A 12,940-nucleotide genomic window follows, 5' to 3' on the forward strand; every position below is an offset into this window, starting at 1 on the left:
ACAAGCACCCCAACAGCAGCCAAGCAGTAAACAGTGGCTGATGGTGGCTCTCATATTCCTCTTCCAAAAAGTGCTGCTGCACTACAGGGACAATACTACCAGTATCAGAACTGCTAAAAATTACCTGCAAGATGTTGATATCTCCTCCCCTGAAAAATCCTGAAATTAAACAAACAGCCTTTTTTTTTCCTCAGGATTTTTCATTCATCTTCTGGGGACCCTGGGTCAAATTTCATATTTTCCTCCTCAACCAGGAAGGCTAAGCCTCTAAAAGAAACATATATAAACATTTATTTGATCTAGTGTTTCTCTCCATCATTTAGTAATTCAAGAAATGAGAGCCTTGATGATACTGTGCTTGGCTAAGAAGAAAGATGACAGACAACAGAACAAAAAGAAGTTAGCAGCATTGGCAGGAACAGTCAAGGTTACCAGCTGAGTTCAAAACACCCTTTCCGCTATCAAATCCCTCATTCATAACGGACACCAATGACTGAGAGCAACCTTATATCCCCAGGAACTTACTAAAGTATGAGTTTCCTAAATTCCACTTGTTTACTTCAAGTTCAAGTGAGCTACTTCTTAAGAACTTTGCAACTCAGGAAAATTTCAGAAAGAAATATTTTATAGAAGGAAAAAGCACTGTGTTTCATTAGTCAAACTACATTAGTACAATTAGGTATTACAAATCTTGGTTGAGGCAGAGTAATGTCAAAGAAGATGCTTATTGAATGCTGTTACTTTCTATCCACTAGTAGCTCAAATCTATTTTTTATCCACTCTTTAAGACTTATATTTGTTTAAACCATGGTTTTGAAGGTATTCATTGTTACATAGCAGATGGGTAGCACTAACAAAATGAGCTTCCCTTTCCATTTTAAAGCAAGATAGTTCCTATATATGCATGATACTTGCTCTCACTAAATTAAACCTTTTCCTGTGCTTCCCATACACTCGTTGATTTGAAACTCAAGAGCAGCATTTTATGGTTTGGGTTTAAAGACGAAAAACATGTTTAATGTCACAAAAAGCGCTAATGCTGGAAGAGCAATTAATCTTCTCGCTTTCAGTTTAGATCATGACTGGTAGTAGACATTTAATGCAATAGCTAGCTCTCTGCTGGCATCGCTCCAAGACACAAAAGCTGTGGCTAATTTGTATGACAGCAAGCGTCTGCTAAGCAACTCACTTTTGGCTAAGCCTGGTTTCCCATATTTCACAGTACAAAGCTGCATAAAATAGTCCACAGCCATGAAATAAGAAATCAGCCAGTTTGCAATTCCAGTTGTTCCTAGTCTAGCAGTCACTAGAAGATAGTTGCTCCACAAACACACACCATCAACCAGCAGAAGCAAAGCTGTGTCTTTATCCACAGCCAATACAGACAAAATCTTCCACATCCATCTATTATTTTGGAGGTAACCAAGAGGTAGCATGAACTGACTCATGACCAGGTGGACTCAACACAGACCAGCACTGCGCCCAGACACAAAAAGAGACATCTTAAAGGAGAATTCCACCAACAACAAGTTTAGTCATTACTAACCAGTAACAAAACAAAGAGCAATTCAGCATCTGGCCCATCTTTCCTGGCAAGAGGAGTTCAACTACATATTAACGGTCCCTTAACATCAGTTCCTGTAGCTTATTGTCTGTCTTAACTGAAATGGGCTCTTTGGCCCCTTCTGGCATGTTTAGCAAGACAGTGTTGAACTACCTCACCAGCTCTATGCCGGTCAGTGCAGGGTTTGCATGCCCTATCATCATAAAGCTCAGTTCTGAAGCTTGAGGACATCTTTCAGCTTGGGTAAATACAAAAATATTGGAATTTAAGATGATAAAAATTCAAGTTAAGGGTTTTCAGGTTGTGGATTTTTCTTCCATATCCACTTTGACAGCAAGGACTCTGTGGTCATTTTTAACTCAAAACACTTTTCCAAGCAAGATATATCTATAACAGGTAAGCATGACCTTATTTTTCACACACATAAATATAAGTTATATTACAGTTGGATTGGCTCTAACCTCATTCATTGCTGGTCTTTTGCATTTTGACAAATATTTGTGCCATCTTGTTTTCAAAGTGTGAAAAAAAAAATATTTAACTAATTACCTGAGGTAGGCAGGAGATCTTATCTCCCTTTTACAGGTAGAAAAGCAGAATCTGAGGGAAGTAAGCACCCAGCACCTCAAACTGGGTGAGGTCCTGGGGTACCATTCAGCATAAAAAAAACCAGAAGGAAACAAAGGGTGTTTTCAAAGCTAGTGTGAGAACCACAAAATCACAAAATGGTTAAGGTTGGAAGGAATCTCTGGAGGTCATCTCATCCAATCCCTCTGCTTAAGCAGGGCCATGTAGAGCAGGCTGCCCAGGACCAAGTCCCAACAGCTTTTTAATATCTCCAAGGATAGAGACTCCACCACTTCTCTTGGCAACGTGTGCCACTGCTATGTCACCCTCACAGTAGAAATGTGTTCCTTAAATTCAGATGGAGCCTCCTGTGTTTTAGGCCCATACCCTCTTGTCCTGTCAGTGGGCACCTGTGAGAGGAGAAAGCCTGGCTCCATCTTCCCTGCACCTTCCTTTCAGGTATTTATATACGTTGGTAAGTTTTCCCTGAGCCTTCTCTTCTCCAGGCTGAACAGTCCCAGGTCTCTCAGCCTTTCCTCACAGGAGGAAAGTAACCCTTTGCTGGACTCTCTCCAGGATGTCCATATCTCTCTTGTACTGAAGAGCCCAGAGCTGTACCCGGTACTCCAGGTAGGGCTTCACCACTAGTGAGCCGAGGAGAAGGATCAACTACCCTAACCTGCTGGCAACATTCCTCCTAATGTAGCTCAGGACACCACTGACCTCCTTTGCACAAGTGCACACTGTTGGCTCATGTTCAGCTTTGTATCCACCAGGATGTCCTCAGGCCCCTTTTTGCCAAGCTGCTTTGCAGCTTGTCAGCTCCCAGCTTATACTAGTGCATAGGGCTGTTCCTCCTTAGGTGCAGGATTTTGAGCATCCCTTTGTTGAACTGCTCGAGGAATCTCATACTACAGTCTAAAGGTAGAAAATAAGAGCTGTGGAGCAAAGCAAATCAGAAAAGTGAAAGGAGGAGGAGAACCGTGAGAGACAAAGAGAGAGCAGTTTTCTCCTGATAAAGCGAGGCAGCATCAAAATAAACTCACTTGAACTCATCACAGCTCAGATCCAACTAACGTAAGCACCAGTTCACTTTGAAGCTGCTTGGTACCTCCCAGGAGCTGAGCACAGAGAGAGAGAAGGTTGTTTTGCCATCTCTACCCCAGTACAGGGTCAGTAAAGCACTCTGTATCTGAGCACACAGGATCCTTCTCGAAAACTAGAGTGACAATACTAGTCAGCAACAGGCTGCACAACCGTGGAGACTGGGGAATTGCAAGAACTCAGATTTTAAAGGCTACAAACAGCAGAGAAAAAAACTGAGTAGTATCAAAGCACATATTTTAAAATCTTATTTACATTTCAATGCTGCCCTCTTACCCTCTCAAAAGCCACCTTGAGCACAGGAAGAGTGCTGAAAGGAGACTTTGTCCCTGGCTTTAGACATGGCCACAGATATATGTCCTGGCCATGGCCTGGCCATATACAAGTTACACAGAGTCAAATCACTACAACATTTCATGCCTCTCCTTTTTAAATACCCCGGTGTATGCCAATCCTCCCCAGCCCCTGCCAGCCTGGCCTTTGCCTGTGTCTCCAGCTCACTGATCATGGTGTTGAAGCACTTCATAACCAATTTACTCTACCGCTTCCTTTTTGTTTGACTGGAGAAGAATAACATAAAGCAACCGAAACACCCTCTAAGCTCTAAACCTGCAAACAAGACAGGAAAAAAATGAAATAAAATGAAGCAGTCCAGATTCAACAGAAAATAAATCAAGTAACGCTTCTCTGAGCCATCCCTTCTATTCACCCCACTCCACGCTCTGACTGTTCTTACCCACAATACAATGCATACCATGAATGAAGGGTAAGAGTTATTTCAGTACAAGGTATGACTTATTTTGTGTTACTGGACAAAAGAGCTCATTTAAAGATCCTTCAGGCGAATGAGGAAGGCTATGAAATGACAACCTGCTCCTGCCTTCTCTGGTCCTTCGCTGCAGAAGGAAAACTGACGGAGGAGAGATGCATTACAGACTAACCTGCAGACGAGGAGACCCAGCACAGATGAAAGAAGTGTCAGAGAGAAGGAGAAAAACCAGAGCAGGCTTTCACCAAGGGGCTGGATTCGGCCTCTGTTAGCAGGGAAGCTCTCCAGGGGCTGAGCAGCCGGCAGCCCCCTGGCTACGGGTGGCTGTGGAGGCCTGTCCTCCTGCAGCCCCACTCCTGCCTGCCTGGGGGGGGCACAGCGGGAGGCAAAACCAGAGCCAAAAACCTGACAAGGAGGGTAGCAGCTCGCCCCTCTGCTCAAGGGGAGCCTCGGCTCTGACAGGCCTGAGCTGCTGCAAAGTTTGGAGAACCACAGAATGGTCTGGGTTGGAAGGGACCTTAAAGATCATCCAGTTCTGCCATGGGCAGGGACACCTCCCGCTACAGCAGGCTGCTCAGAGCCCCATCCAGCCTGCCTCTTAGTTACGTTTATTAAGTGGGATCTGAAAATGAAACCCCCTCTCTCCTAAGGCAAGAAATCACGTATCATATAAACAAGGTATTTTAGAAATAGGAGAAACAGGAGGCGATTTTTAGGTTGTTCTAGCCGTGCCTGGCCATTCGTGCCCGAGGGGGCCTTGCTGCACTGCCGGGCCCACTCGCCAGGCCCGGGCCGGCAGGGAGCCCAGAGCCGGCCACCGAGCGGCCGTTTCCCGGGCGGGCGGTTCCCCCTAGCGGCCCCGGAAGCACGGCCCGCCCGCCCGCCTCCGCCGGGGCCCGGCCGCGGGCTCCCTCAGGGCAGCCGCCCCGCCGCGCCCCCGCCGGACCGGGGGTGCCCCCTCTCGAGCACGGCTGCCTGCCCGGCCTCGCCTGAGCAGCTTTCCTCCCGTACCGGCCCTGGCCCGCCTGCGGGGTCGGCACCTCCAGCGGCATGGGCCCGTCTGGCTGAAAAACCCCATCCCTGTCCTCCCCACGGTGCTGCCACCAGCTCTGCGGGTGTCCCCCGTGGCCACGGCTGTGTGGGCCCATCCTCGGGTGGGGGCTGCCCCCTCCATGCCGGCAGCTCGAAGGGCCTGACGAGGTGGGAAACCATCAGCATGGGAGCCCTCCCCTTCCCAGCAAGGCTCTCGGACCCCCTCTCGACCTGCACTCCCCTTCATTAGGGCTTGTCATTTAGAGACTGATTGCAGCTAGGTCCAGGCTGACATGGCCGCGCACACGAAGAAGAGTTTCAGCCAAGGACTGATTAACAGGCGCAGCAACATAAGGGCTGGTTACTAGTGGAACGGTGACCCAAGCACGCAGCAGGTTGAGGCCGGGTGGGTGGGAGATGGGAGGAGAGTCGGGACACAGATTTCCTCGGGGTTAATACTCACTTCTCTGCAGCACGAGGCTCCGAAGACAACCAGCCACCAGCAGCAAAGGAGGTTTCCTAGGAAGGAGAAGGGGATGACATCATAGAATGGTTCAGGTTGGAAGGGATCATCAAGTTCCAACCCCCCTGCCATGGGCAGGGACACCTCCCACCAGACCAGGTTGCTCAAAGCACCATCCAGCCTGGCCTTAAACACTTCCAGGGATGGGGCATCCACAGCTTCCCTGGGCAACCTGTTCCAGTGTCTCACCACCCTCACAGGAAAGAATTTCTTCCTAAAATCTAATCTAAATCTCCCCTCTTCCAATTTAAAACCATTACCCCTTGTCCTGTCACTACACTTCCTGACAAAGACTCCCTCCTCATCGCTCCTGTAGGCTCCCTTCAAATATTGGAAGGCTGCTATAAGGTCTCCCCAGAGCCTTCTCTTCTCCAGGCTGAACAACCCCAGCTCTCTCAGTCTGCCTTCACAGGGGAGGTGCTCCAGCCCTCTGATCATCTTTGTGGCCCTCCGCTCCCTCTCATTGCTGCTTCAGGTCTATGTCTCTGTAACGTTTTCTTAGCTGAAGGAGACAGCAGGGTATTTCAATTAAAGTTGACAAGTCTCGAGGGTTCAGCAATGCTTGCAAGACCTCCCACGCAAGGGTCAGGAAGGACCGTCATTTGCAATGGTGTGCAGCAGGATCTACGCCTTTTGAAAATGTACATAGGGGAAAAAAAATTACAGATCACCAGAGATCAGCTCCCCTGACAATGTCTAATAGTACAGGCCTCAGCAGCAGGTTAAAAGTTTCTAGAGAAGCTGTTTCTTTTGTAGTATTTTATTGGGTTTATTTCAGTATTAAATTCTAAGGGGTCACGAGCAATACCAAGCACATAGGAAACAACTCACCTCTCCATTAAAGTAATGGCATGAATTATAACAAATGTTTTTTATTTGGACTTGTTTGTGATTACCAGACTAGAGGTTTTGTTCACAGTTGCTCTTCATCATGTTTTGCTGTTGTGCGGTGCTGTGTAAAGTGGCCAAAGCTTCCCCATTTCCAAAAGCTGTGACTCCTCTCATACTGCACTGGTGTAAAGGACAAAGCAAGGCACGGGGCAGTGGAGAATTGCGCTCTGAAACTATAGACTGGTCAATGGCTGGAATTTCGTTCTAGGAAAGAAAAATTATTCACACTTCAACGAAATTTAAGCCTTACTGTCTTCATGTATTTTCTGTTAGATTCTGTCGACAGGGTCCCTGGATTGGTGGCATACTGGGCAGCAGGTTACAAAGCATCCAGGTTCATAGGGCAGCAAGCATGTAAGAGAAACATAGAGCAGCAGCACAGGAATTTGAACGCTCATCTTCCCGCTTTGCTGGACTGCAACTGGTGTACCCAGTTCCGAGCTGACTGCAGCAGAGGATATATTATTGCAGCAATAAATGTTGTCTAACTGCCCGAAACTCAGACAGCAACACATTCGTGACATAGTTTTCAGCTTTATATGACTGGTCTCAACAGAGAGGAAGGCAGATGGAAAAGAAGGATGGAAATAAAGAGAAGAAATGCATTAAAATACAGTAACAACATGGAGGCAACAACAGGAAATCCTGAAATTAACAGATGCCCTTGCTATGTTCCTGTCACAAGATCACACTAGGGAAGGGGAGGGGGAAACAGACTTGAAGAGTTTCCCATGTGACAAAGCCAAGTACTTGCAGGAAGTCCTGGTTGAGGTTCCCCTAGCCAGCTTTGAAAAAGATTATAAATCGAGAGAAAAGTCTCTGGGAGTAGCTGAGGTGTGATTTGGATGTAATATCAATGCAAACTGCAAGTACTGAGTACAGAAGCTTTAAAGTCTCAAATGGGACTGGAAAAAGTAGAAAAAGAAACACTTCTGGGCCACACATATATGTGTACACAAACACAGAGTGCAAGTTTCACAAACGATCCTTTGCCAGAGTTAGAAATTACCAAATATAAGGAATACATGATAGCACCTCTTTTGTGAGCAGGAGAAGAATTCAGGAGCTGAAAGGACTATTTCTAATTCCCCTGGCATTTTTCATGCTAAGGAATTTTCTCTCTTCCGTTGCCTAATTATTGATTTATACCCAAGTGCTTCAGTTGGTCCCTGTCAGTTTTCCAATTCAGTTCCTGTTACTGAGAAAGGGAATCTAGAACTGTTTATGCAATTGACTTGCAACTTGAATTATTTTTTTTTCTTTAAATATAGGCAGTGCAGGAGCCACTTGAGCTGCTTTACAAAGTGAAAAGGAAAATTATGACACATTTTTTGACTCGTGTGCTTCTGTCAACATCTCCTTTTTTTCTGTCCCATATGCTCTCTTTCACTGTCATACAGACAAAAAGTCACTGGAAATTTCTTTCCTTTTCCAAATTTTGTTGAATTCTAAGGGGGAGGAAAAAAACCAAACTAAAGATTATTCCAAATCTTTCATAAGAAGTGTAAGGCCAGTTAGAGTTATCTATGCTGCATTTCCAAGGAAATACGCAGTGGCAGTACGATCCTGTCTCATTCCCTTCTGCTGTGGGATATATTGCTGTAAAGGACTAGGACTTGGTTAATTGCAAATATATAGACAAATATATTAGACACTCTAAATATAAGCTAGTTTTAAATAGTGGAGAGCTCACATTTTCAGGTTGCTTGGGGAGCTGTACAAATGGTAACTTTACATTCAGCATGGTCATAAAGGTGGTGCAAACCACATCCTCCTATTCAATAGCCCAGGAAAGCGTGGGTAAGATTTTTGCCAGATAATACTCTTCACAATATTTAACATTTGTTTGATGCAGAAATAATATAGGGATTCTTTCTACCTGCAACGTTTCACCATATAATCAGCAAATATGAAGTAAACTCTTTCCCTTGTTCCCCTGTGCCAACGTATTTCTTTCTGTCACTACATGACGTACCCAGACAAAGGTTCTAGCACGTCTCCTTGATCAAATGTATCTTTTTTGAGTTTCACTGCTGAAACAGGCAAGAAGTTCAAACGTTATCATCAGCACTGCAGGAGATCACAGATATAAAATAAGCTGTCGTCTCTATGTTACAGAAAGTATCTGTCAAAGGCTCTAAAGTAAAATGAAGCCAGTTACTGATCTAAAGCAGGTAAGGACAGCAGCTTCCCCAGGCCCTGAAAAGGAAACGAAGGCTGATGGCCAGCCAGACTGCTGAATGTGGCTTGAAGCATAACCAAAAAGAGTGAAATCCACAATCCAGCAGCTAGGGAGAGCACCTTGCCGACAGGTCTCTTTTCTGCTTAACTGAGCTGGTGTCCCTTCTGCCTGCAACTGCAGAAGGACAATGCAGGAACATGCTGGCTCTCAGGTCCCCAGGGCTGAGGTCACTGCAGGCAGGGAAAGGCCAGCCCACACACACAGCCAAGGAAGCTGCCAGACCTATATCTCTATAGAACCTCCACCCAAATACAAGCACTACTCCTATATAAGCTGCTGTCATTAAGCTGTGTTAAGGCATGGGCACTTCTGAGCCTTTTGAGGGCCTTTTTAATGCAAGAAAATCCCCTGCTGACCAATTAGTACAGCTTGCCATTTGCTTAGCATCATGCTGCGGGGACAACACAGAGCAGACCAGCATGAATATGCTCTGACTGACTCTGGTCTTTGTTGCCAGGAAGAGACATGACAAGCATCACTTCCCTCAGCAATACATTTTCTGTATATACAATTAAAGCATTGCTAAGTTACCTGAAATGTAATTACAAAATAATCCTTTACTGATCCAGCAAAAGACTGCCATTTCTGCTACCATTTCTCTTGCTCTTTCAGAGATTTATTTCTCCTTCCTCCGTTCATACTATGTCCCACACATGGTAGTGGTTTCCTTTGCTCTAACCCCACTTTCCTCTCACACTGATACCACCCACTTCTTCACAGGTGGCCCAGGGAGCTGGTGCTTTGCCCAGAGGGGCTTCACAGACCACAAGACAAAACAAGCACATTTGCAAGTGTGACAAAAGAGCAAAGCTGAGAACCTAGAGTTTTCAAGCATAAACTAGTGAAGTACAGAAATAAAGATATTACCCTGTCCTCAAAAGACTAAAGAATGCTCCCCAAGAAAATGGGGATTAAAGAAAAAGAAACTGGGGATAAACCAGACATTTATCCGAATGACAGTGCTATCAGTCAGCAGTTTTCTCTGTCAGGTGGCTGTTTTGTCCAGAGGTAGCTGGGGAATTGCTTCCAGGCTGCTTCTTCCTGAAGTTCATCAAATCCAAATGTATTAGGCAGTGTCTTTTGTGGACAGCCTATATAGCTATGTGCTGTGCAATCTCCCTGCTTATCTATCCATCTCTTTTTCTATGCTGATATTACTATACCCAAGCTGTAACAATCTAGCCACAAAACTCAAACAGCATAGGAGCAATTCATTACTACCTTATTTCCTATTTTAACAAACAAACAAAAAACCCCAAGCTTATCCTACTCTTCCCTTTCACAGATATGTAGATTTTCTACAGCCTTTTTCCACATCAGAGATTAAGTGCTGAAAAGACATTAGCATTAGTAAAACCAAGGTTTCAGTTGGCAGCTGGGTTCAGATCTTTAACCCACTGAGATGCAGATGCTACTGTTATCCTCACCTCCCTTGGTCACAGAGGGCACAACAAACTGATAAAAATATTTAAACAATCCAGCCTTAAACATCAGGAGCCTCAGATTTTTTTTCTATTTCAGTTGAGCTGTTGTGTTTAACACAATCCCCCTTGCTGTAGTGTCTGAGCTCTTCATTGTCTTTTACAGTGATTAAAATAATGCATCTCCAGGAGAAACAAGAAAGTGCTTTTGTCCTCAGAGATGAAGAATCAAAGAGAAAAAAACTACTTGCCTGATATCATAAAAGAAAATAGCAGCAAAGAATTAAACCCAAGTCCCCTCACTTACTATGACATTATCTTATTGTCGTCTTAGGCTTCATTGTGGAATTTTTAAAAGTCTGCAAAATGTTAAAGTCAGAAAACAAGCAAGAGTGCTCCTTTGACATAAAAACACAGGGTCTGGAGTAGAGATTTTCTGAAAGAATATATGTGTATCTATTATTTTCAGCTGGCATCATTATTTTTAACCCCTACTGTTCAAAATCGTGGCTAAGGCTTCAGAAAATTGTACAGTTGGGATCCTTTTAATTTGCCATTGGTAGCTGTGGTGTCCAGTTCCATTGAGTTTTCAATCATTTTAAGACCCAGGAACATTAGATTTCTTCTATAGTCACAGAGTAAATCAAACACGAAAACTAGGACTCAATCAGGTGGGATTGTAAGGTAAAAAAAAAAAAAAAAATAACAGAGGCTTTTTGAGTAATCAACAAGAATGAGCAATGCCATAGTCAGCTTGTGTTGTCAGATATTGGAAAGTGAAAAATGACTCACAGGAGGGAATTTTGTATGAAGCCAGGAGGAACAATGTTGAGCCTGTTTCTGTGGAAGTCCACAATCAAATTTCCACTGTCTGTTCGACATTAGGCTAAGATAACTCTGCAGACTACCACTTGGTATCCCAAGGAAGGGGTGTGATCTCCCAGATATGGGTTAAGGAAGGCCACCTGTATGCTGTTGTCTTATCATCACAGCCAGCTGTTTTCTGATCCAGTTACCGTCGCTGCAGGATTTGAGGAGGGATATGTCCTCCTTAGGCAGGTAGGGTTCTTTGGTGTGTGTGCTTGTCCCCATTCCTAAGGAACAGACACACAAAAAAAATGGGAGTCAACTTGAGTGTTTGCCTTGTGTAAAGGCAGATTTGTTCATTTTCTTGTCTGCCCTGTCTCAGGGTAAAGAATTGACTGGCCTGGCCCATTTTGCTATGTGCTGAAAGCAAACTTGAACCAAAATGCTCTCCTTGTTAAAGAAAAAACCCCAAATGTTTCTCTGTGGTGGTTTTTACCCACACACATACACTTTTTCTACTTACAGACCGCTGCTTGTGCATGACTCCAAACACGAGCCCCACAGGGTCCCCTGGCTCTCCCAAACCATGGAGATGTGATGAAGGTTTCAGCTGAGGGCTGTTCCCACCACACCTCTTCTCCTTGTGCACACCCTGAGAGAACCCACTGCTTAGCATTTGAAGGTATTTTGCAAGACCAGCCTTAGCACAGCTGCTGACAATTCCCATTTTCTTCCTGAACTTCTTGATCATTCAGACAAGTCTCTTTGCCAGTTAACTGTTATTCCCTGTCACTGGAGGGTCTCTGTGTTTTCCTAATGTCCATTTCAAGAGAAATTGCCTGTAATTCCTGGGCTGATTGGGGCTGTTGTTTCCTTTGCTTTAGAAGTTCCCAACAGCTTCACATCTTTAACGTAAAGAAATTCCAAGCTTCATGTAAAGTGAAATCTTGAGCTTCTCATTCCATTCTTCACCGTTTAGTTTCCTCCGGTTATGCTGGTTTTCCCTTTCTAAACTAAGAGTCACAGACCCACATTCCAGGTCACACCAACTAAATCAACTTCACTTGCTCACTCAAGTTAGTTTTTCTACAAGTTGTTAGTGAATCACAGAAACGAGATTTTAAGTAGTATCACCCTCTGTTGGTTCACTGGCTGCTCAGTTAAATAGATCTCTTGATTGTCACACCCATGGCCTATGATTGATAATGGTTTTCAGTGCCAATGACTGAGATATTAAAATTTCCCATGACACAAGTCTCAGGAGTTTTTCTCTCTCTAATAGCATTAAATAATTCTTGTTCATATCCAAATTCACCTTCCCCAGTCTATCCCAGGAGGGCCGCCTTTGACATCCTTTCCTAGAATGATTTTGATCATAACTAATCTACTTTATCCACATTATCAGTATGTTTTTTATAATTTATTAACAGTTTTAAAATATGATTCTACTCCTCCACTACCTTTAAACTGTTATTTCTATCATTCCTGTAGAGTGCGTTTCCAACATGATTGCTCCTTGTCACGTAGTCATCACTGCTGCTATTCCACCTCCACGCAGTCAACATCACATTCAGTTCCACGCCCCGCACATCACCTGCAGCTTCTTGCCTGGTGTGAATACACAGGCATGTCTGTTGTCTCCTATTGACCACATACTTTCTAGCCATTTACTCTAGTAAAAGTAAATAATTTGACTGTTGATATTGCCCACCTGACTACAGTTGGCAGCAGTATTACTCCTTGTTTCTCCTTCTCCTTTTATTATAAAAACAGCTGTAAGGATTTCACTGCTCTCTCAAACCCTTTTGCTCATTTCTTAGTTTAAAGCTCTGCTCATAAATCTTGTTAAGTGGGATCCCAGGAAGCAAAGCCTTCAGCATTATCGATCCTCAGATGAGTCCCCTTTGCATGGTTTTTTCCTTCTAACCACAATCCTTGTACTGACTGTACTAATTTGCAATATTTTTTCTGGCTTTCACACTTCCTTCCAAGGACAGAAAGCATTTTACCAAAGATCACC

The sequence above is a fragment of the Calidris pugnax genome, unplaced genomic scaffold, assembly GCF_001431845.1.
Source record: "Calidris pugnax isolate Ruff unplaced genomic scaffold, ASM143184v1 scaffold95, whole genome shotgun sequence".
Classification (NCBI taxonomy): Eukaryota; Metazoa; Chordata; class Aves; order Charadriiformes; family Scolopacidae; genus Calidris; species Calidris pugnax.